Source organism: Pocillopora verrucosa, chromosome 7 (genome assembly GCF_036669915.1).
Source record: "Pocillopora verrucosa isolate sample1 chromosome 7, ASM3666991v2, whole genome shotgun sequence".
NCBI lineage: Eukaryota > Metazoa > Cnidaria > Anthozoa > Scleractinia > Pocilloporidae > Pocillopora > Pocillopora verrucosa.
The window spans coordinates 13,466,013-13,491,742 of record NC_089318.1 but is presented as its reverse complement, the minus strand read 5'-3'; the positions used below and the strand labels follow the sequence as shown (position 1 = coordinate 13,491,742).

Genomic DNA, 25,730 nt, shown 5'->3' with positions numbered 1-25,730 from the left:
TGATAAACATTAGGACTGTCAGTCTTGATGTGAAGGCATGCTTCGTGTTGCAGGCAACTTTTGTTTTACATAGTGTTCTTGTTTTCTTTCAAATACATTTCGTTCCAAAAAGGACTAGCATTAATTTATAGATTTACAAACAAATCTTTACCACGTAAATAAATATGTTTAGATAATCGAGATAACCATTGAACCTCTTGTATCGCACCAGAAATAACGTGTCTTGTCTTCGCCCAACTCTGAGAGCATGGAGCGGCAAAGACGCGAGACACGAGTCTCGCGTCTCGCGGCTTCTCCATGCTCACAGGATACGCGTGACCTCACTATCTTTAAGGAAAATAAGAGGCTGCTCGAAGTCTGTATTCTGTTCAACCATTTCATAAGAGTGACGCGAGTCTTTCAATTGAGTGAGAAAGTCACAAACCCATTCTTTACCTCACGAGCGTAACCACTGACCACAGTAGGCTTTTCCTTTGACGCGGAAATTGAAATCGTATCGAGTATATAAAGTTATAGTGAGTTCCTTTAGATCTCCCGAACTTGTATCGCGTTGGAAACAATTAAAAGTACAGGAAGAAGTCGTTCGTTAGCGAGACGTTCATTATGTCTCAGGACTGCTTTTTGAATAGCAAAGATGGAAAAAACTTTAGTTCGTCCCGTGGCTTAAGTGGTTTGGTACGACTGTCTGAATGCAATGATGAAGTAAAACATCCTTTGATAAGCTGCCACCTGTCTAAAGAGGTCTTAGGGGAAAATGAGCTAATCTTGGCAAGGATTGGCCTATTTCACCTCACTCAGGAAGATAAACAAAAAAAATGTGGATTTGCTATAGGTATCGCCACACTTTGGGGAAGTTTTGGAGAAGTGCAAAGGTAACATGTCAGTATCCTGATCATGATGGTGTCAGGAAGCGTATCCAAGGCAGAGATGTAATTACCTTGCATATGTCTCAGGACATTCAAAAGCTGTTTGGAGTTATTATTCCAGTTGAATCAGGTAGTCTTCAGTAACAGTTTTGTTATATATTTTTGTCACGTGACATATCTGCCCGAAAAGAGAAGAAATTCTTTATTAGATGAAGGGTACTTAAGTACACATCACTTTGAAAAAACATAGATCTACGTGTAAGTGCTTTTAATTGCATATGGAAATATGTACAATGTTGCTTGGTTGATAATCAATAATGTTTTTGTAGAAGGTTAAATCACCTGACAACGCATTACACTTATTCATGCGTACGGTTCACAATTATTTACGGTCAGTTTTCCTCAGTTTGTATGATTCTCATTAACCAGTATGTTTAAATTTGCATAAAACACCCTAAGACTAAAACACCCCTTATTTGATTAAGAATAATAAAAGTAAATAGTGCATTACGGCTTTCAATTCCTGATGTATGCTAATGAGCTTTACTTTAACTGAGAAATTTGCAATCGCTTACCTCAGCTCTCTGTGTCCTATGCCGTGAGAGGCACAAGAAAAAAGTTGATGATAGTGAGTCTTGGCTGAGACAAGAAGAATCAGAGAAGAATCTACGGTCCCCAGAAACGCCACTTTTAAACACAAGACAACTAAGGTAAATTGAAATAAGGGGTATTTGTTTTACTGAAAACTATCGTTTAGGTTATAAGATACGCGAAGAACTCTCCCCACCGATTTTTTCTTACATTCTGTTAATCAAAAGTTTCAATAATTATAAAGGCTTTCTTGTTGATCGTCTTAATAGTAACAGTTTCCAGGAACCAAGGGGAGCAAAAGAGAGAACAATTTTCTCTGTAGTTAGGTGAGGCGACATGCCGGCTGTATACTTCTTCCGGCGTGATAACGATAATGATGACAACAATGGGTAAAAAGCACCGTCCGCTATTGATGACGATTATCGTAGTTATAAACAAATCTCAGTTATAGTCTTGAAAAAAATCTCAGGGGGTCCTTTGAACCATCCACTTCATCTCACCATAAGTCAAAGTTGCCTACACTCATTTTAAGGTTCGTGCAATTCTACGACGAATTTTCAATTCCGGTGTGTTGCACGCGCGACTTTTGCTGGGAAAAACCTGCACGCGCCATAACTTAAAAGAACGTGTCAGTGGAATGAATCAAATCTCTATCATTTTGCATAAATTCTTGGGAACAGCAAAAATTACTCAGTATAAACATTCTAAGTATAGTGTTCATTCCGTGCAATGGGGCATAAATAAAAGGTTCTGGTGGAAAATACACCTTATTTTATACCACTGATGACAGGCAAAAAGGTTATATGGGTACCCCGGTTAAAAATATATTGATAACTCTATTAATTAATATCAGCTCTAATTTAGAGGAGAAAGTTATGAGAATAAAATAAAAGTTGTCTGTACCACGAAGCATGCCTTCATTGTTTAGACTGATAGCCCTAAAGCTTTTTAAGAATGGCTGCCTGTCAGGATCGAGAATTGTCCGTCAACGACCATTTTGGTGAATTGCTCATATTTTGCTCAAAGATACCCTTTGATAAACTATTTTCAAAAATCATGTTTTTAAGTTTCAGCGATTATTAAATTTTCATAAATTTGCGAAAATCTGAAAACGCGGTTTTCAGGCTTCCGGAGCTCAGGCTCCGCATGACGCACAGTCAAAAATTAACTGCAAAAACCAAGCCCCGTTTAAGGATGAAAATGGAATCAATCAACACCAAACTTCACAAGATATTAGGACAGCTATTCTCATTCAATTCTAGTGAGTAATTTTTTTGGGGCACATCGATTTTGGGATTACTTAAGCCCTTGAAAGAACATCCTCACAGACCGCGTAAAATGGCAGCGAAAAACGGGTGATATTTCACGCGAAAAAAATGTACCTGGTACCACATATTTTAGATTTTCAACAACATATTCGTGAAATATGGCTATTTTCCATTCATTGTGGAAAGTGTGATGCTCGGATGCATTGCTTCCCTTCGAAAATGGCAGAAGTGTTTGTGACTTGAGCGAGCAAAATGATGCAAAGTGTGTAAACAAACAACAAGGTAATTTAATCATATCGAGTTGTTAAATCTCCAAATTAAATCCGGCCTCTGCTGTGTCGGTTTGTAGCTCGGAAAATGTAAAGTGACAAGTAAATTATCCCGTAAGATATTTGAAAAGGTTCTACAAAATATTTTTTGGCTAAAAATCTGCAAGTGAAGTACATATTACATTAGCACCAACTCACATTCAAGTAATGCAAAAGATACATTCGAGAGAAGCTACTTAGTAGATTAGTACTTGATTCCATGCTGATAAATTAGATTTTTTTTTATCTTTTACTTTGAGAACTCATTTTCTGTAGGTTTAAATACATGGAAAGGCGACTTTTGACCTTCAAAGTAATTAAATGCAAGGCGACAGTTCTTGTTATCCTAGTGGTTATCAATGTCACGCAACGTAACGCCATTGGAAACGTGTCGGGGGTGCTGAAACATACCCGCGTAGAAACCGCAAATGAAATAATTATGTCGTTAAATTATAGAAAGAAATCCCGCACCTCAAAATGGGCGGAAAGAAATGTAGGTTGAATACTCTCACGTCTGTCAGTTTGCATGTGTCAGCTACCACATGAGTAAACTTCATTACCGATGTGAAGACCAGAAAAGGAAAGTGAGGGTCAATATTGGCATGATTAAAAGAAAAACAGAACAAAACGAAAGAACTTCTAATTACTCTACGAGCTTTAAAAATGAGATAACTTGTAACTGACGATTAGGAACGAGTCACCGTTAATTCGTTTCTTCCTCACTTTTCTATTCTGCTAAACTAAAGAGAAAGTCAGCATCACGATGACTTTTGGCAAGTACATTTGCTGACAATCACTTTCAGTAGAGCCAAGTACTAGAGCCAGGGCCTTTTTACGCATGGGCTTTGATGGTATATCGAGGCCAAGGTCTTCACACATGTGCTGCAGCATGGGTAGCTTCAAGATCTTCAAAGAGTCATTTAGCGCCATTTCACAAAGATCGTACTGATCGTAGATCAGGGGATGGTCAAGTTGTATTGACGCGACAGTCTCCTTTGCTTCGCTAAAATTACTCTCCTCTTGAGCTGCTCGGATATCAGCCTCATCAGGATCTCTCTGGCGTACCAAGGCACTCTGTCTTGAGAAGAAGGAGGTGATCTGGGTGGTTGTGAGGAATTCCGATGACTGGAATAGTCGTGCACCATCGGTGCCCCGGGCACGCCGCATTTCTCGAGCAACTACATCTGCGTCAAGCTTGTGGCCTGTCGTCTGCCCTATTCGAAATTTAGATAAAAGGTACGACTTTTGCTTTTCACTGAACCTGTAAGCCTTCCTTACTACTCTAAGAGCCCATCCTTCTTTCAGAGAAACACGAGAATCTTCCTGTCGTACAGGGGCTTGAAGCGATGGCAGTTTTCCCACACCTTCTTCCAAATACGATTTGTAGCCAATTTTTGCCAAGTTCATTAAAGAATTTTTTTCTGGTACCCTGGTACATTTTTCAAGTGACAAGTGCTTTTCTAAGGCTGAAAGCCTTTGAAAAACACGAGTGCAGCCGTCTTGAGGACATGAATACACCCCTGCTGCTTGGCCACGTTCTATGGAAGCTGTCTCTTCAGCCACATTTTCTTCCCCTGACGATTTGTGGGGGGTACTTTTATAAGAACGGAAATCTCCTGCAGAAAATGATGGCTGCAGAATCCCTTGTCTAGGACCTTCAAAAGATATAAGAGAAATATAAATATGACAGCCACACAGCTAAGAAATAATTATCTTGCATCAACGCGTAGCCCTCAAAGGCAGCCCACGACAGAATACCGTGTAAGAGGGGGTTTAAAATACTCACCCCTTTTTCTTGTGTTTTGTTTGTTTGAGCAGCGTTTTGTAAACATTTAATCTTTTATGGAAAGTCTTTTATGATGCATTACGGATAAATTTTTCCCTTATTAATAGAAACCTTACAGAACAGACTGTCATAAACTAGCAGAAAGGCCTGGGCTCGTTCAAGAACCATTAACTCACCAGAAGAGGAATTTTCAATTTTGATCACTTTCCCTTGGCCGACGGAATATGCGCGCCAACAGGAAATAGAGCCCACTGAACTAAACTCAAAGTTGTTCAACTTGGTGATTCCTGTAATGGTTTGCACATCGTCTGGCGTTTCTTCGATGGTATCCAGAGAAACCACTCGTACACCTTCCAAACCGCCATGGGATAGCAGAGCTTCCTTCAGGTCGCTGGCGGTGCAGACATCATGGCCTTCATTAATAAATGCCCTAATGTGGCTTTTACAGCTCGCAGCTAGTCGATCTCCAGCCCCTTTCCGGCCTTGCGGGTCGCTGAAATCAACGCGGACTATCTTCACTCCGGTGTTCGCTGAAATTTCTTGGCACTTCGTTAACGTGCGGGAGGAGTGGTAGCAGCCGGCGTTATCTTGCCTGAAGTAGGCCTTGTTGATTTCAGGATACTCTTGCTTCAATGTGGCTAGAACATGTTGCATAATCGCGGTAACAGCAGAACTTCCTTGGGTACAGGACTGAATCACATGGATAAAGGCTTGCCACTGTAGCACACCCTCTATTCGTCTGTATACCACAGATATGTGCCAAGAAATACCCCGCTTACCAAACCAGTCTGTCTGTGACTCGCGGTATCTCTGAGGCAAGAACTTCATGGCCCAGTCACTTACAATGAATACTGTTCCAGAATTAAGGGCATCGATGACGTCCAAACGAGCCTGATCTTGATGGGTCGACCTCAGCAAATGGCACTTCCATGACTGGATGGCAAGCGTAGCAGAGCTAACGAGAAACAAAGCTTCGTCTTTGTCTTCTTCTGTGGTAAAAGATGCTTCATCGACCGCAGTAGATATGTCGTTCAGGGTCGAATGCAAGCTTTCACATTGGTCACAGAGCTCGTCATGGTTGTGTTTGCATTGCTGCCGCAGGTCAGAATCTTCGGTGTCACTCAGAGCAAATACACTGCAATGACTTGCAACGGGAGAAGAAGAGCTCACGTGAACCTGAGTGAAAATAGGAAACACAGCTTGACACAAAGCATGGATTACCATGTTACTGCAACATTAACGACAAAAAATATTTGCAATATGTATGCTTCATGTTATCTAAATCGAATAACCTCAATAATCTGAGAAGATAAAATCTATTACAAGCATAATTTATACTGATAAAAGACGAATACCAAGAGCAAAAACCGACGTACATTTCCCAGTCAGGGTGGACCTGTCATCGGAACGTTTTTTTCGTGCCATACTTCCATCCATTTGTGAAATAAGAAGCATAATCCAATTTTCTTGGAACTCTTCACACTTTCGGTTGCTTACCTTGAAATCACCCTTCAGGTAGAATTTGGCCACCTTTAATGATTTCACGTATCGCACTTGCCACTCCTTTCCACGACCAAGCTCCCCCAATTGAAGAACCAAGCCTTCTAGTTCATCGAACGCACGCGCCCCGTCTGCTGCAAAATAGTCAAGGCCTTGGAGAGACTTTCTGGTCGAGGCCTTTCATTCATTTAGAACACGCAGCATCGTCCGCTCGCTGAACGCCTCAAATCCAGTCTCTTTGCAGTACTGGGTATACTGACGCACTATCCTTTGCGGTATCATGGTGCGAATAACATTGGGTACTTCAACCAGTTGTCCAGAGGAGAGCTTCAGTGTTTTTTGTCCAAATGGCAGATCTTGCACCAAATGGGGGCTTGTTATATAAGATAAAAAGTGATCCAGTTGTCTTGGGTCGATTCTTATCTTTGATGAAGGCTGGGGGGTCACTGAAGCGCCGCTTCCGTGCTGAAGACGATGCAGATTAGCTATGGTAAAACGATATCTACTTAAGCCAGGTATGAATCTCGAGATATCATTATAATTGGAAACACCACTCATCATCGAAAGAATTTGCCGTCTTGTGTCCCACCCATGGGCTTTGTCATATGCCTCAGCTAAGACCTGGAGGTAGCATTTGGAGGTTTCGGAGAGTTCGTCCAGCCCGAGTGCTTCGTTCATGGCAGGATAAGAGACGACTGCTTGCCAAAGAGAACCTGCACAACTGGGTGTTAGGTCGTGGAGCACAGAAGAAAAAATCTCTGCGGTTCGTCTAGTATACCGAAGCTTAGTGCTGTCACTAGCCTTTTCCCACTCAACCCAAGGTTGAGAGACAGGTTCAATGTTTTTGGACACCAGATACTCCTTCAACTTTTCACGGGAATTTGGCTTTGAGGTGATGCTCTCTTCACTCATTGAGGAGACGAGGCTTGCAGTATCGGGACTGAGAAACGTCTCGTCATCCTTCAACCCCTGGGATGATATTTCCAGAAACATCAAGTCCGTCTCTAGACCATCAGAAGATGACTCACTGCCAGCACTTGATTCCTCTCCTGGACGGTCTGTTTCCATCTCATGAACCTACGAAAAGGTTTGCTCTATAAGCATCAAATCTCTAAAACCGATTTCTTTGTATATGTTTGTAGGGAATCAGTTTCGTGTAATAAAAAATCTCAGCAGCACCAGGTACTGTTTCGGGACATCCAGAAAACAAACAAATGTGGGACAGGAATTAGCCTACCAAAGTGCGGCATAGCACCGCTCCCCTTCTCCACCCCTCATATAAAAAAAAGTGACCGAAAAGCAGTGAGTTTTACTGGTAAACGAAGGAGCCTTGTCCCAGATTAACAACTGTGTTTGTCACGCTGTGTTTGTGTTTGTCACGTGTTTTTTCTTCCTCGATTTTTTTTCCAATTTCTATGCTCTTCTAAAAATGACTCTTTTCCTTTTAAAAAACAAGATTGAGATCATCAATTCATATTTGAAGCTTACCATTGTCTGTTGTTCAGGTATCTGCACCACTCGAGGCTCTTTAGGGGTAGACACAGTACTTGCTCCAGCGCCCTCCGCCGGCGTCTGTTCATCTGCAACTTGCCTGCAGATAAACTCGTCGCATCGCCTACAAATTGCTTTTATTAAAAAAAAGCAAAGTAAATAACTCATATCAATTACTATTTCTAGGTATAAAGTAATCAATCTGTCATCAATCAATGGATTATCAGCTACTCAGACGAGAAAAAAACGTTGGCAATATAAATTGCAGTTTCCTCACAAATATAAAATTTACTAGCTTGAGAAAGTTGAAACTTATAGTGCTTTTTTTTTGTGTAAGGTATTACAAATAAACGTGAGAAAAAGCAATTTCATGAGAACATTTATCAACAGAAGCAATTCAACTTACGCGACCCAACTGGAACTAAGGTGTTGGTGTTGCAAAAAATATACATCGATTTTCGGCTATCCACACGGTTGCTTCCTTTGGCACTTGAGGACTTATGTGTCGCTAGATCCTTGGGAATTGCACAAAGGGTTTTCCTAGTCCTCCAACGTACGCCAAAGTCTGCCCTATGGCGTGGGCAAATAGTCAGGGTAAGATGTTTTTGCTCAAATGAGAAAACACCTGTAAAAAATATAACACCAATTAAATCTGTTGCAGCACTCATTCATAAGCACAATAAAGTTACCTGAAAACACACAAAATCAATATTTACCGGCTCTGGCTAATAGCAGCTTCATTTCAGTTCTAGAACCTTCATCTGCACTCAGTCCAAGAGTCGATAGATGTCCAGTTACATCTTTCGTGCAATCCTCGAGTGTAATGCATTCCACCTGACCAGGATAATCAGGAGATCGCCCGCAAGGGGTCACCTTACCAACTAGCGTTATATAGCTACAGAGAGCCATAAAATGACAAGAAATAATAACTTCTGATGAGAGCACGTATGAAAGCTCAAGACTCGTCCGTGAAATAACTTTCCTTAGATCTGTTACGAAATTTCAACCATTTGCGCAAGAGCTTCGTGGGCAGTGATGACGTGACAGGCTTTACCACGAGAGAAAATTGTGTTTGAATTACAGCATCTTGGTCAAGATGGTGCGAGATGTTGGAAGCTCAATGAAAATACATCTGAGATTGAAGTATAATAGTGTTATCGTGTAGTTATCAGACCTTGAGTAAAGTTTTTGTTTTCAGTCTTTGGTTTATTTCATGATGACAGCCCATTTAGGGTCTCATGTGGTGCGGCCAGTGTTTGTTGGGACCGGATGTCGGTTAATTATGATAAATAGGAACAATTCGCGTTAATACACTGAACTGCTTGTAAAGAATGCTGTTCTCCTTCTGTATTCGCTGGAATTCTTGATTTATATATACATATATATCTAAAACAAACTAAAACAAAGCCCTTGCAGATGAAATGTTTAAAAGTCATTCAACAGACTGATCAATTGTCACAATTTTCGTAATCGTAATACTTGTAATGGTGATCGATGAAATGACTGTAAGAACATTTTCGACGGTGATTTTATTTTCTCTCAGCTCTCACACAACTCTGAATGTACGACTTCACTATAACTCAATATTTTGTGGAATACAAGTCAAACATTTCCAGAATTAAAGTTTATTTTAAAACCTTTTTCCACCAGGGAAGGAATGATAAGATTAGCGTTTGTTTACACAACACACATCATTTTGCTCGCTCTGGACACAAACATTTGTGGTATTTTCGAAGGGAAGCGGTCCGATTCAAAGCATCAAAGTTTACTCAGGAAATAAATAGTATCATTATATTACGAATATTAAGTTAAAAAATTGAAAAATGAGGTACCAGGTACACTTTTATCGCGTTAAATTTAACCTATTTTTTGCTGTCATATTAAGCGCACTTTGAGGGTGTTGCTAAGAAGACTTAAAAATTCTCAGTATCAATGTGTACAGAAAAATTAACATAGTGAAAATGGATGGGAAGGCTTTTTCTTATATCATGTGAAGTTTGGTGTCAATTGAATTCATTTTAAGCCTTCAACGGAGCTTGGTTTTTGCAGTGAATTTTGGACAATTTGATAGGCGGAAAACCGCACTTAAACCGCGTTTTCAAATTTTCGCCAATTTGTAAAAATTTAATAATCGTCGGAACTTTTAAACTTGATTTTTGAAAATAGTTTACCAAAGGGTATCGTTGGGCAAAATATGAGCAATTCATCAAAATGGTCGTTGACGGACGATTCTCGATCCTAACAGGCAGCCATTCTTAAGCATGTATTCGAATATCTTATGACGATAAGCCGCCACCCACCCCACCCTGCGCTATCCTGTTTTCACTCAGCGGCTGGTCAGCGGTCACGTTTATGAGGTAAACACACCGATCGATTCCTGATCCATCGCCAGAAATCAAGGACATTTCGAGCCCGCTAACAATTATCAGCGGTATATCGTATTACACTCCGGAACAATAGAATATCAAGAGAATTCAATATGCCGGCGATCACGGCTCGATCTGCAAAGAAGAGTGTTACGTACCATGACTTATACAATTTGAGCACCGCAGATCTTCTATTTGATGAAAAGAAAAAGAAAAGAAGACCTGCAAGTAAATCTTTGGGATTTTTCGAGGCAGAGAAATGACATGTTGTCACAATTTTGATTTGCTTTAATTTAATTTTCGCGCTAAGACTACTGAATTTGCATTCAATGCCTGGCATATTTTTATTCCGAAAAGGACCGAGAACTGATTTATTTCCCTGCAAGAACATAAACAAATATGGCCGACGATTCGAAGATCAGCGTTTGCTCGTGTTTAACTATTTCAGTCATAGTTTTCAACATGGCGTCTCGTCACTTACTTAACATGGAAAATAAGGGATATTCTGGCGCGTTGGGAACTTTTTTGATGGGAGGAAATGGCAATTTTACAGGATATTTGGACGCTTCGAACTCTGTAGCAGTCAATTCGATCGAGAGCAGTTGACTTCATTGATGCACCTTCCTGTCATAGGCGAGTGTTTGGGATGGAGAACGACGGATTTTGAAGAACTGTGTGGCGACCTAGGTCAATAATCAATGACAAAAGAACTGGCTCGCCGGGAAGTGGTTTTTATTTATCGAGTCCCTGTGAAGTTTGATGAATAGCAGAATCAGTACTGAATATGTCTCGATCGAGAGCAGACGGGACTAAGAGCTCCTGATTGTTATATTTTAGAAATTTTACAAATTTCCATACAGTTTCTTATATTATTTGGACGCCATTATGGACGAAATGCGCAAGCGCGGCCGCCATCTTGTCCAATATTTCTGCCGATGCACCGTGCTTGTCGATCGGAAAATTAAAATACTAGCGTGACATTGCCGCGAAGATGAAGCAGTTGTGTTATTTGATTCGTACTTCACATTCGAGTCGAAGCTTGGGTGGCACAGGTTATTTCTTACGGTGGAATCGACGAGGGGAATTCGAACACTAGTCGTAGTGTTTGAATTGTTGGAAGAAATGGTCGCGTGGGGATGGTAAGTTTAACGAACAGTTTCAAATTTTACCGCTTGAATTGAAAGTAAAGTTCATTTGAATTGCTTTCATATGTATTTCTGACGGTTTTAGATCTACCTGCTTGATTTATATCGGTTACGCTTCATGTTGATAAGTCCCTTAAAATGGCAGCCAAACTTGTAGATTACCGAAAATTAGGTAAGTTCACGGAGTTATAAAGTTCTCGTAAGGGTCGGGCCGCAAAGTTTTTTTCTGTAGTTACCTTTTCTATGACAAGTACTTCCTGGCTATGTTAGTTGGATCAGTTAAGAACGCCTCACTTTTTCCAAAATTTACCTTGAATTTGATCGGTTTTGGCGTCTGTGATTTAGGCGAACCGATAAGGTGTCATTCAAGTCTTCCTGTTTCCTTGATTGAAACGTGATGTTTGCGAAAGTCGCCTTGATAGATCAGATAAAGTGAATATACATGGCTATGGTATTTGTTTTTTGCTGAGTTTCGCAGTTTTTTGTAATTGTCCTCCAAAGTTGTATGAAACTAAAGTCTTGAAAAGTGTCACGACAAGCCTTCGCTCTAGTGAAATTTAATTTCCGTAAAACTCCGAAAAGTAAAGAGATCCGATCAAACTGATTGCTTGTTTTAGTATAGGTACATGAATGCCTTACAACACATAAGAAACGAGCGAAATCCATGTCCCAAGCAAAATCGACCGAACCGCTCTTACAGAGACACTCTCTTAATATCCCATTTAAAGATTTTTTTTCCACAAGAATAGTTTGATTTTTCCTCTTAGTCGATACAATTCATCTTGAATGTGAATTCAACCCACGTTCCATTTCTTTCTCATCTTTCTTGCAACTGGCGAGCTTGAGCGATTTGAAGGGTTTGCTGGAAGGTAAATCTTGAATTAATACTAGATTATACCATTCTAAATTGACTGTAACGTAATACTCTACCTATTGTGACCTTATTTGAGTCCTTTATTTACTGAGCCACATATTATTTATCATTTTTGAGTATCGGGGTATGTTAAAAAAAAAACAACAACAACAATGGCTATGGAATGTTTTTTAATGCTGTTTGTAAATTGAAAATAATACCACAAAGGTTGGGACGTTTGGACAGTCTCAATACCGATAGAGGTCGGCGAAAAATAAAACTTGCGGAGCCAAAACTTAGCCTAAAGCGCCAGACTCCCCGAGTTTTGGGACCAATGAAAAAACAGTCTGACGATGCTTTATTGATTGGACACAGACTGCAGCAACATTAAAGTTTAATGAAACAGGACTTAACTACAATATTCTGCAATACAAAACAGCCCTTAATAAGCCGAAACTAGTGTGTTGAAACAATTTAATTCAAGCAAAGAGAGTGAAAGAATATATATTGAATAGAACGATTAGTAAAAAAGAAAATTGGCAGCTGTTAGGTGTTTTATTATTGTAGGCGGATGGTTGGAGCACAGTACGAAACTATCAAAGCAAATCTGGACACTAAAAGACAACAATACCAATTTAACAATTAACTGGAGTATTTTAGCGACCGCCCCAGCCTACAGCAACAAAAGCAAGCGGTGCCACTTGTGCCTCAAAGAAAAAATTTATTTAGTTAGGGCTAAGAAACATTCTTTATTAAACAAAAGAACAGAACTCATTTCTAAATGCCGCCACGAGAATAAGTTTTCCTTAGCAAATTTCACAAACCGCCAACAATAGCTCTATAGAATCTTTATTTCATACGTAGATCAGATCATCACACTAGTGAATTAATTAGCTACTCATCTAATTTGTATATAAGGAGGTATGTTCTTCATTGAATAAAGTTCTGTCTGACGAGCGCTTAGGCGCGAAACTCAGAGTAACAGAGAATCGATACGTCCTCTTTGATTCTTTTACTTATATATATATACTCAGCTCTGCTACCGCAGCATTGAGCACTTTATGCCAAGGTAGACGCTACCCCCACATTTATTTATTTATATATATATCCTACCTACGGCCTCGAGATGAGAAATTCGGGTTGAGATCGATTGCTAAATAAACATCCATAAATAAATATATTTTCCCCACAGATAGTGGCAACTGGATATGACTCGATCTATACAAGACTTCAACAATGTAGGCGGATTCATGTACCACATCTTACTGAACAGTGTCAAAGTAAAAAGAATACCTAGCTTTGAACTTAACTCGACTCTGTAACTTATAGAGAATTAATTGTAAACTCCACGTCGGCAGAGGTCAGTAAGCAACACACAAGTCATTAATCCGCAATTCCAGTGCATGCGTGTTCTAAAGCAACGTTACTACGCATGTGCTACGACACTCTATGTAACTTTACACAAAAAGCTAAGGCCAATTTCAGAGAGGAAGGGAGTAAAGGAAAAAACTCAAGATTAATTTATCCTTAAAGCAACATATCTTTCCTTGAAAATTTTTCTTGTTAATGGCATTAGCTTGTTGTCTTCCGTAAGCTCAAATGAACTGCACACTATACAGCTCTTAGGAAGGATCTCCACCTATGGTCTAGATTTTTGTCGGGGAATATGCTGAGGAGTCCATTTTCCCTAGTATGTACCTTTCCAATAATGCACCCTAAAATTGTCCTCCTAGACGGCCAGGACCTTGCCAATGCAGGGTAGTTTATCGTAATTGGCGAAGTTCATAGCCACAAAGCAACTGACTTGAAAAGTAGCGAGTAAATCGTCTAACATTTCAATAGGCGCTTCCCTTTCACTCGGGGTCCTGTAACGACCTGTGTAAATCTGAAATATTCAACAGACATGCCATTAGAATTTGCTTGTTTAGGTGCGTATTTCGACTGAGATGTATCAATTATGAATTGTTCTTATCATTTTATTCTTTGATTAATTATAAGTAATGGATTATGTAACCGTGTCATATTCTATCAGTGCAGTTTGGTGTGAATAAGCACAAATAAGTTTTCCAGAGACAACAAAATTTTTGCACAAGCCTGAAGGGCAAGTGCAATTTTTCGGTATTTGAAAAATTCGCAAGTACTTAGTAGACCAAATTGCAAAAAAAATTCGTGTTATTACTTGTTAATAATGTACAGACAAAATTTTGAAAGTGTGTTTGCACTATTTATAATTCGCTCTCATGTTACAACTTTGAATTTGTGCTACATGAGAAGTAACTTGTTTTCAGCCAATCAGAAGCATGTAATTTTATCGTGTACATTATTATATATCTAAAATTGGACTTGTATAATCTATAACTGGATGAAGAAGGGGTTAGAGTAATGGACCCCTGTAATTATTTCTCTTTTATATCTGTAGGACCATTTGAAGGCTTGGCTTTTTTGTGCCCACTGCTGCATTTTAATTATTATTCACCACTGTGATAGGCTGGATCTATTTCATTCTGGGCTCTAAAAGTTCATGCGGAAGTTCAGCATTTGAGGCTAAAACAGCTGTATTCTTCAATTTATCCACTGGCCAAGTGTAGTTGTCAGGTACTGATAATAGATTAAACTCTGTATTTGCTAACCAGGATTCCCACTCTTCATATGCTTTTAAGGGCATATTCTTGGGATATTTTGTGGGAATATCTCTCTTCAATCCCACCATGTCCAGTTTAATTAGGGAAGGAGTCACATAATTTGGCTTTCCTCAGGGTAAACTCGAGTATAGCAAAAAAAGACAAACAATGAATTTAATATATTAAAGCTCACAAGGCAGCCAGGTGGACAATCAAACATGGTTTGATACTACTCTGGTTTAAACATTTAACAATTGCAACTTCTCTGTTAAATTCAACAAAATTAATCTTTAAACCAGAGTAGCATCACACCATGTCTAACAATGTATTTGTTGGCTCAAATTTCCTTGATAGACATTAATAAGGGCTTTCTCTTTTCATTTCATTCTTCTTTGACTTGTACACATTATGATCCCAATCTTAAAGACAGGGAAAAGCAGTGAGATACATTATAAATTGAGGATCAATTTAAACCCAGCATATTCTTAAAATCTAATGTCAGCAAACATTCAGTTATTTGGAGCATCAATGTTATTTTTCAGGCCTATAAATTGTCAGTACCAATGCTACTTCAGAAAACATCAGGTAAGCTTTTAAGTTACTATTTGAACTATGACTTGGGAACCACAAATTAAGAATTTCATGTGCTAACCTTCAGCATTACCATGGGCTCTTTCCATGGCCCGTGGCTCCAATTTCTGTAGTGCATTACTGCCTTTCCGTCCTCATTCAATGTATATTTGAAGCACTTTGGAACTGTGTGTTCATGTAACTCCTCACAATAATCACTAATCCATGATTTTATGTCATAAACCATCTTGAGCATATAGGGCTTGGGTGTTGAATTCTTCATGCATTTTTCAAGTGGCTCAGTAATTCTAAGTGACAGTGAAGTGTAAAATAAACTAAGATCTTACATGTACGCTGTAAATAAACATTTACACCAAATTTATAACATGTCAGTGTCACAGTTGATCTGATAATTCAAGTGGAAGAGTTCATACTTTCTATGGACTAAATTTTGAACCATGCTCTTGCCTCATGCAGAACTTTTTTTCCATCACAGTGCTAGTTGCTATGTATTTATATTGATAGATAACTTATATGAATATTTGCCACACAAGATTACCACATTGCACAGGCAGTTTTGATTGTTGGACCTCTCAGTTACTCCAACTGTACCTTGAAATAATTACTTTATGTTAATTACAAAAACTTACCTGTAACTGTGTAAACGTCCAGTTTGTCAAAGTACTTTGAATAAACCCCAAAAAGGACATCTATGTCCACATGGGTATGCCCCACTGGGAAAAAAATTCACTCTTATCTGAAATACAAGAAGGGAAAGTAGTGTTTTTTTTATTTCAACTTCAGGTTACGTTCATTCAGTTGTTGCAAAAATTGAGATTGAATGGAAACCAACTTCCCACCCAAATGGACCTTGAAAACATTGCAATGGGACATTTTGATGCTTGAAAAAAGTGCCTTGTGGGAAATGTGAATGAGGCAAATTCATTTCTTTTTAAAATTAACCAAGATAACATACTTTCTCAAAACTTTTCTCTTCGACCAGAAGTGCCAACAGAGCAAACATGTAGCGGTTCATGTTTTCACCAACACAGTTGTCAAACTGCAGATAGAGAATGGGTGGTAGGTCAAAATTTTCCGACCATCTTATAAGGACTTCCAACAGAACTGTCATAGTGAGATAAGAGTCATGAGGATACTGGTAGTAGTCAAATGACCCATAAATCTCCTTTCCATTTTGTGCTTGTCTATTGTGAATAATAGAACCAACAAGGTGTGTTCCCACGGTTGTAAGTGCAGACATTGCCTTGGTAATTCGACGCACACTTGGGATATTTGTGAAGTGTTGGTCTATACCATCAGCAATATTTGCCACATACTTTGATGGGTACCTCCTGGCTTTATATCTGTGAAGATAGTACACCCTCCTTTCCTGCCAAAGGATATAAGAAAAATATGTTGAGTTGACAAGAAACGTCATTTTTGTTAATGTAGGTCTGATTTGTAAGTTGAACTACCCACTCATTAAAGCTATGGGTCCCGTTGGGTGCCCTTAGATTCCAACCGTGAGGTTCATTTTACTTGTTTTATTTAAAAGCATGCAAAAAGCGTCAGAATGAAGAGTATTGTTTATTTAATCTCGTATATAGAAAAACATTAAAAAACTAGAGTTTAAAATGATGGTATAGATAAGGACCCTTAAAATTTCCTATCTGAAACTACCGCAGAAAACATTAGATCGTGCAGAATTTCTGCAGCACTTGACGGTATATGGTGCAGAATTTCTGCAGCACGTTACGTTACATCGTGCAGAATTTCTGCAGCACTTGACATTACATCGTGCAGAATTTCTTCAGCACTTGACGTTACATTGTGCAGAGTTTCTGCTGCACTTGACGTTAAATCGTGCAGAATTTCTGCGGCACTTGACGTTACATCGTCCTTAATTTCGCAGCACTTGACGTTACGTCGTGCAGAATTTCTGCAGCACTTGACGGTACATCGTGCAGAGTTTCTGCAACACGACGTTACATCGTGCAGAATTTCTGCAACACGACGTTACATCGTGCAAAATTTCTGCAGCACTTGGCGTTACATCGTGCAGAATTTCTGCAGCACTTGACGTTACATCGTGCAGAATTTCTGCAGTGCTTGACGTTACATCGCGAAGAATTTCTGCAGCCCTTGACGTTATCCAATGCAGAATTTTAAATAAACCGGGTTATCAGATTTTTCAAATATTGTGTTAAAATCATTGATTTATTGTTCATATAATAAACGTTCAGAGAATTTTGGGCGCTTTCATCATGTTTAACAAACCATGCAGTGGAAAATGGAATATTTGTATGGGTAAAATGCTTTGACATTAAACTGTCCGTTGAATTAAACAAAGTTTTGCCCTTTGGAAAAGACTCTTTTCCTTTCTCCGTGAAGATCGAAGTATTTCTGGTGCTATCATTTATGAGACATTTCCGAGCTCTCTGCCCAGTTTGCGCCACTTTGAGGTCACCCTTCCTCTAGGTATATATAAAAAAAGGTGTTATTCGACGTATTTTTGCGGAATTGACACTAAATTTACTCCTAAATAAGCCATTTTTGGCGGAAAACACTATTTTGGAAAACACAAAATAGTTTGGAAAGCGTTCTAACTGTAGATAGAAATGTGAGAGATGGTAAGATTTTTCTTTCTGTAAACCAAACTGTCTTCAACAAAACTCCTTCTAACTCTTTCTACTGTTACAAGAGGATAACAATCGAACTAACGCTCATGTGAAAGTCTATCCTGGTGTTGTTTACCCGTCTTAAAAGATGAGAGTCTAATTGAAAAAGGTGTTTTAAAATTAACCAACATTATAACGATTGGAAGATATTTCATTCCTCTGTTGTGTTTCTCTGACAGCTAATTACAATTCTAAATCAACATCTTACTATGTCATGTAAATAAGCGAGCTTGAATTTGACAGTTCCGCTTTCCTCTTTCGTCTAACAGTTGTGTTTTTGAGACAGCTAATAATAATTCTAAATTAACACCTCACTATGTTAGTGAAATAGGACGAGCTTGAATTTGACAGTTCAGCTTTCCTCTTTCGCCTAACTGATGTAAACTGTAGACTTTCTTGAGAGAATATTTTCAAAGTACAATTTGACCGGCTAAGACGAGAGCCGGAATCTCCGAGCAAAAAAACCAGTTGAAAGTGGCAATTTGTGGACAGCTTGCGTCGGCAAAGGAACGAGCATATGATGCAATGGCGGCTGAAAGTGTTTTGGGAAGCTCTCTAAAACTTTTAGCCTTTCTGTTCATAGTTGTATTTACAATTCAGGATAATATCATCACATTCAAGAAACAATACCCCTCGCGTCCCACAGACGGTTTGAACATCACTCGAGGTGCTGGGTTTTGGCTCCCACTCAACTCTTCGACCGAATGGCAGGTTTAAATCTCGCGTCAGACTCCTAGGACCTAGGACCTAGGACCTAGGACCTAGGACTTAGGACCTAGGACCTAGGACCTAGGACCTAGGACCTAGGACCTAGGACCTAGGACCCAGGACCTAGGACCTAGGACCTAGGACCTAGGACCTAGGACCTAAGACCTAAGACTTAAGACCTAAGACCAAAGACTGCTCGAAAACTAAGACCCCTCAGAAACTAAGACCCCTCCAAAAACTTTTGGGTACGGGATATTTTAAAAGAAAGAAGAGGCCAAGGTGATCTTTACAATCTAGAGGAGCTACAGCCAGGGAGATCGTGAATTTTACTTGACCTGTTTACACGCAGGCTACTGAGCTGCAAAATTAAACGTTGAATATAGATAAATAAACTTTTCACTTCTAAATTTACACCGTTATTTAATTCAGAAAGAAAATGTGAGCTTTCTGTTTCTCTTCTCTCGTTGAATACAATTCACCAATCATTAGTGAGAACGGGACCTGAGTTACCGAGTGCGTAATTAACAGTGACTTACGTCAGCGAAGCAGAGAATGCTTTCGATGTACGAAGCAGTAAGCAGCTCAGTTCATCTTCCTTTGCGTGGTAGAGCTTTTGTAACTTTCCACAATACGTTTGGGATGTTGGATATGTTGTGATTTGTCCAGTTATACCTTTTTCTGGAGGTCGATTCTCGCCCTGTCATGGATCATTTGTTGTGGCGCACAAAATTTAAGGTCAACGGGGTTATGTTACATGAACTTTGGTTAGATCATCATGTTTGTATATTTATAACATGTGGCATGTATGACCAACCATGATTGATTCTTGGGTCTTATCATCCCTTATAAATACAATCGGCCATGAATCAGTTATTCGAAACCCACTCATTTCTTTGAAAACCCATGAACGATGGCGATTTTATTTCTCTTAAGTCCATGGGGCGTATCTCAGTCAATCAAAATTTTTATCTATTCCCAAACAAAGTCAATGGCTTTTTGTTGAATTTCTTGTCCTGTAGTATGCTCAGCGCGTGATGCGCTAAGCTTGTGCTCAAAACATGTCGTTTAAATTTCCACGGCCGAAACCAAAGCATCCTCTAAGAAGTGTTTTTGATGACCTGCCGCAATTTAAATGGAAGATTTCAAAGATCAAAAGGAAATAGGTTATGGCAGCTATGGTGTGGTGAGAGTAACAAGTCGTGGTTTAAGTTCCTCGAGACATCAGAGGTAATGAAAGGGAATTCGCAAAGGGGGCGAGGCATTTGAACAGCGTAAATGGCCATCCAAACATTGTGTCGTTTATAGCGATATCAATTAGTCCATTTGGACTAATGACTGAGTATGTCAAATTCTCCTTTCGGCCGTTTGAAGACTACAGAGTTGTTAGCTCCCTCTTAGAATTCTTGTCTCACGCCGATCTGCAGTACGAATTTAAAGGATTCGAGCATGTCGTCCCTGTAATAGCAAAAGAAGTTGCCGTTGGCTTGAAGTTTCTACACGTAGGTGGAATAGCACACGGGGACTTGAAACCGGCGAACATTCTTTTGAGTGACGACCATTACATTCATGTGTGCGGTGATGAATTAGAATTTATATGGGAAAACAGTCCTGTCGTATGCAAGCTTTCAGATTTTGGGGAGGGTCGTTCTAGCATCATTCAAACCCAAACCATTTTTTCATCGAGGGTGCAGGAACTCGATCGAGGCACTCCCACATACATGTCGCCTGAAATTTTGCTGCCGGAATTAAGAACAAACTAAGCTACCCTCGAACAACTTAAGGCCACTGATAGCTGCGCTTATGGAATGATTCTTTTCGTACTCGTTAATCCTTCTGTGAGATATTCATACCAAGGGGAGTTGAGGCAAGAAATGTCCACGCACCATTTGAAAGAACCTGTGGATAATCTTCGAGAAATAATTCGACGTCGACAGAGCCCGTAGTGCTGCAAGTCCTTAAAATGCAACATGCTAAAGTATGGAATAATATCCTGTATCTTCATCAAGAATGTACCGATTTTGACGCAAACAGGAGAAAATGTTCCATGGAAGATGTTTTGTGCCTTCTTTTTGTGTAAATACTCACCTGCCTGTAAGTCACGTCACTGCAATTGATGTCATTGACCATGAAATCGCAACGAGGATATCCCTTGAAAGTCCTTCACGCCCCCTTTATGGCGTGGGAGTGCCCAACGATGCAACCAACGCGTGTGTTTCCCTTGATTGCAAATATGCGACGCTATTCTAGGTGCCTCTAGTAACAAGAACAGTTTGGAAACATGTTGGGATAACATACCCCAGATTACAACGGAGATGATAATTAGTTATCCCTTGGAATTAAATAAAATTCGTGACTTGTCATCCTTGTATACCGTCTTGGATGCCAACAAACTTATGAGAGATCACAACCGCGTAAAGAATGAGTTCGAGTTTACAGAAGAACTGTCTTACGCTGATGGAGTTTTGGCTGAGGTGAGGAGAGATCGACTTCAACGGAAAAAGTAGGAGCTAGCAAATGGCCAAAAATTCTTATAGATTTATACTTGCGAGCCCTTTTCATTTCTAATTAGATCTCTGTCACGATAATTGTTCATATTGGATACTCACCCGGTTCCGGAACCTTGTGGAGGAGATGGAAACGGACTGCTCAAAGTTTATGAATCCACTTCCCTTGAATGCTGCCGCGCTTTGTGTCAGTGGTTGTGGAACCGTTTCGCAGTTAGTGGAGTTAAAGCATCTGAGGCCCATCCTGCCAGTCTTTAGCAGTGATAATCAGGTGAATGTTATCACCCTATTCATAACACTATTCTAAGTGTCTCGTTAGGGAATTAGTAGTCTTGAGATATCCAGACCTGGTTTCAGGAAAGCCAATATTTGGGAAGTGGTAAAGGAGTGTCATTGCTTTTTAGTACTGAGTATATCCCCTAGAATCGAAGAAATGTTCTCAGATAGCATCACCAATTTTCGGAAATGTCTTATTATTTGGTGATAAGAGAAGGAGCAATTTTTTTGTTGATTTACCATTTCCTTACCTTTACCTATTTGATAACTATCGTCAAAAATATTTTTCTGTGTTTTCACTATAGCAAACTCTGTTGGGTTTTTGAAAAATTTTGAAGGTTACGTTATTATTAAGGGGTTTTATTTCGCACCAATCCCTGTTTGGAACAAAATTATTTTTTTAGTGGCACCCCTTTTAAATTGTTACACGAGAAAATGGCTGCTCTTCAATCCCCCCTCCACCCGCCGCCTTTCAACTACTTCTGACGCAGTTGTAAAGACAAATTGAACACTTTAGAAATCTGGAAAAGGGAGGATCAAAAACTATTTCTTGATGCTGTTTTTGGGATTGACGAAAAGGCAGTCCTCGAGTCCGACTGTAAGAATTATCTGGAAGAGCGCCTGAAATCAGTTCAGCCGCTTTTGGATGAAGCGGAGAAGCGTCTCACGTCCACTTCATCACCACTTCATCTATTCTACTGCACAGAAAATATTAATGCAATTTCGAGCAAAACAACTCTAACAAGCGGCGGCTTTAATTTTCGCATGAATCTACTCGCTTTGTTTGTTAACCAGCATTTCTATGTTCGAAGGTGAACAAGAAATTGAACGCTTTTAAAGACCGTTTAGGTTTTTGCATATTGAGAGGCGATTTTTTTTCAGCTTCCGCGGACTGTACAGTACAATCGATAAACATGGTATTCTAAATAGCTTTTATTCTGAGGCACATTACGGAAAAATGACAGAAGAGGCTAACCGTTAAACAAAAAAGGCAAAATAAATCAGCCGTTAGACAAAAATACAAACAAATTTTAACCGTTAGTGATGAAAAAAGTTAACCGTGAATATTTTTGAATCGCAACCGAATAAAATTGACTGATAGCCGTAAAATAACCAAAAATTCAAACGTTCATCGTAGATTCATCACCCCAAGTTAAAATAGCTAAAAGAAAAAAATGGTTGGATGCAAAAACTCTCAATAAAACTATTTCCAAATTCCTTTTCTGTTTGGTTTATACTAGCCTTCCCTTGGTTGTGATAAGCTCGCAGATTAATAAGGTTTTATATTGATTGAGGTTTTATATTGAAGGATCGAATGAAGACAATGATAATAATGCTAAAACATTATAGTTTATTTAAAAAGATTACGAGAATAACAAAGGATAGAACAAATTGAAACAAGGACGAGAATGGTGATGAAAAATAATATTCAGCGGACAGTGCAAACAAAGTTTGATACAAAACAGATGCCCTATGAAAGTGCGTGGAAATGTGAGTTATAAATATCTTTTTCCCAAAACACAATGCCACGAAGATTTTTCGGTGAAATTTTTGTACAATATGACTTCTATGAGATTACAGAAAATGATTGAAATTTACTTTACATTCAAACGGTATAGATGATTGCGAGAAGATAAAAAATGGGCTTTATATACAAGATATCTAATCGCTTGGCGACGTAATTGTTTTGGAATAAATCGAGATATAGCGTGGATATCATAAATCTTCGTAATAACGTTTGGGGGAAAACTGCAAATGGAAAAACGTTGTGCACGTTTCTGGTTTTCGTTTCTACTTGTAGAAAGCCCGCCTCATCTAGGGCGGAGAGGATCTAGGAGTAATTGGAACAAGGAAAAAGTCTAAGAAAAACTTGAATGAAACAAAGGATATGATGAAACATTTACCTGGAGAACAGTTAGCTGCAGTGAAAATAGAAAGCAAGAGAAAGAAAATGAGATGGCGCTTGAAATCAGCAGACATGGTGGGTGGCTGAGGCACTTGGTGAAGTTTAACTTTGTTTGCGCTTTAACTTTCCTTGTTAAGTCAATAGTAAAGGTGTCATGTAATCAAAATGAGCTCAAACACACCAACTCTATACTACTTTCAATATTATGAAAGAGAAAGAATCACGAGAAATGAAAGACAGTTTTTTTTCAAAGAAATTGACACACTGATCATGTGGTGGTGGCATTGAAAAACAGGAAGTTGATGATGTAATACATAACGGACTCCCCCGAGCAAATGAGTCATCAAATTGCTATTGTTCTTAGGTCATGGATCACCAGTAAAGTTTGTCAGTAAAGTGTGTCAGTAAACTTTGTTAGTAAATAAATATTTTCTATTTAAATTTTGCTCGCTTACCATTGCGTGACAATCTCAAAAAAACAGGAACGAATGATGCATCAGGAACTTTCTCCGAAGAAACGAGTCACAGCGTTTTATTTCATACGACAATGTTTATACGACTCTTGGAGTTCTTGTCACAAGGCTTTTTTTTACAATTTTTATCCCTTTAACTCCCATGAGTGACCAAGACAGAATTTCTCCTTACAATACCATTAATCAAGCAGACAAGTGATGAGAATAAAAGCAAAATGTCAACAAGGAGATTATTAGTAGATCCAATACCAAGTTCTCCAAACGAATATAATAAGAACTGTATGGTGGACTCAAAGAAGAATTGCTAAATGGAGATCTTGGTTGTGAAAAGGTTAATGAAGTGCATAAGTTGCTGTTGATGATTTCTAGTTTCAATTACTAGACAATTGTGCTTACTTGTTAACTTTACCAATACTGTGAGCTATTAAATAATGAACTTAAATTACTCTATGCTTTATTTTTGGTATTCCTTCTATGACAGTTATTTAAATCAATGGACACATTGGAGATTAACAGCATATGTGAAATGCATAATTTTTATATGCTTCCTTTCTTTTTTCAAATGAAGGTCTGTTATGAGATGGAAAAACAGAATCTGGTTGTTCCAAAAATGTGTTCCTCTAATGATTCATCCTGGCTTAGATTTGCTAAGTATGCCTTAGAATCATGGTGCTTCAAAAATATACTCAGCAAGGAATTGAAAAGGATGGGGTTAACGATGTACAGTTTGTGCATAAAGGATTATTCCACACTTAATTCACAACAACAACAGTAGTATGTAATGATTATGGTTATTACTGTTATTTTATATTATCTATAATTAACAATTATTCATCAAATTGGAGGTGATTAGAAGTGGATTTGCTTTGCTAGTGTTGTTGGTGAATATTTACCACATACCATACAGATACCAAAAAAATCAGTATATGCTCTTAAATAAACTGAAAAATAGTCAGAAATTAAACTCTTCACGGGTAACTTGGTATCATTGCCTGCAGAGGTGAATAGTAGTTGCTTTTCACTTTCGCACTAGCTAATTGTGCGCGCACACAAAGCACTTTCCATATGTGTGGTATATATGTATATATACTATATACTACACACTAACAGTTACTTTAAAAATATATTTAGTTACAGTGGTGTATTAATAATAATTACCATCATTTGTACCAATATTGAACTATTATCATTAAACTCTAAAACTTGCAATATGTGGTTGGTAGGGCACCCAAAAATTTGCATATACATGTAACTCTGCATTTATAGGAAGCCAAATTAGTCTGGCTACCACAGAAAAATGTGCCATCATTAAATTTCTTAGGTCAACAGATGTACAAGTCTTAAACCTTCTGACCCCTAAGAGCGACTAGCAGCTAATTGCTTCAAGGTCATGCAATGACACGAAATGACTCCCAATAAGGGAGCTCTGTTAAACAAATTCACCCTACCAGTACCATTTAATTTACGGGGAACAGCATGAAGAATAAGTACACCGATGTTAGGGTGTAAAGGGTTAAATTTCATCAAGTTTTCACTGTAACCTCAGAGTCACTAAATCTGTTATCCGCAGGTATGTTCTGGAGTGCCCAGGATGTGGGGTAATCTATCATACTGTCGTCACTTTTAGGGAGAGGTAAGTAAAATTTCCTAAATGATACGCACACTGATATCCAAACCGTTTTTGCTCAATTAAGATAAATTAGACCTGAAAGAATTGTTTTAAACAAGGTGGTCTAAAAAAAAGTTATGAAGCTACGGGTCACTCGACTTTCCGGCAATTTTATATTCAAAACAAAATCGAGCAGACTTTTAGATCGGAA

General features: G+C 38.8%; 2 pseudogenes; both read right to left on the bottom strand.

Annotated features, from left to right (window-relative positions):
* Positions 1 to 3,768: 3,768 nt before the first annotated feature.
* Positions 3,769 to 6,877, bottom strand: LOC136282524 (uncharacterized; annotated as a pseudogene).
* A 56-nt stretch (positions 6,878 to 6,933) lies between these two features.
* On the bottom strand, positions 6,934 to 16,803 carry LOC131799320 (uncharacterized; annotated as a pseudogene).
* Between the last annotated feature and the right edge of the window lie 8,927 nt (positions 16,804 to 25,730).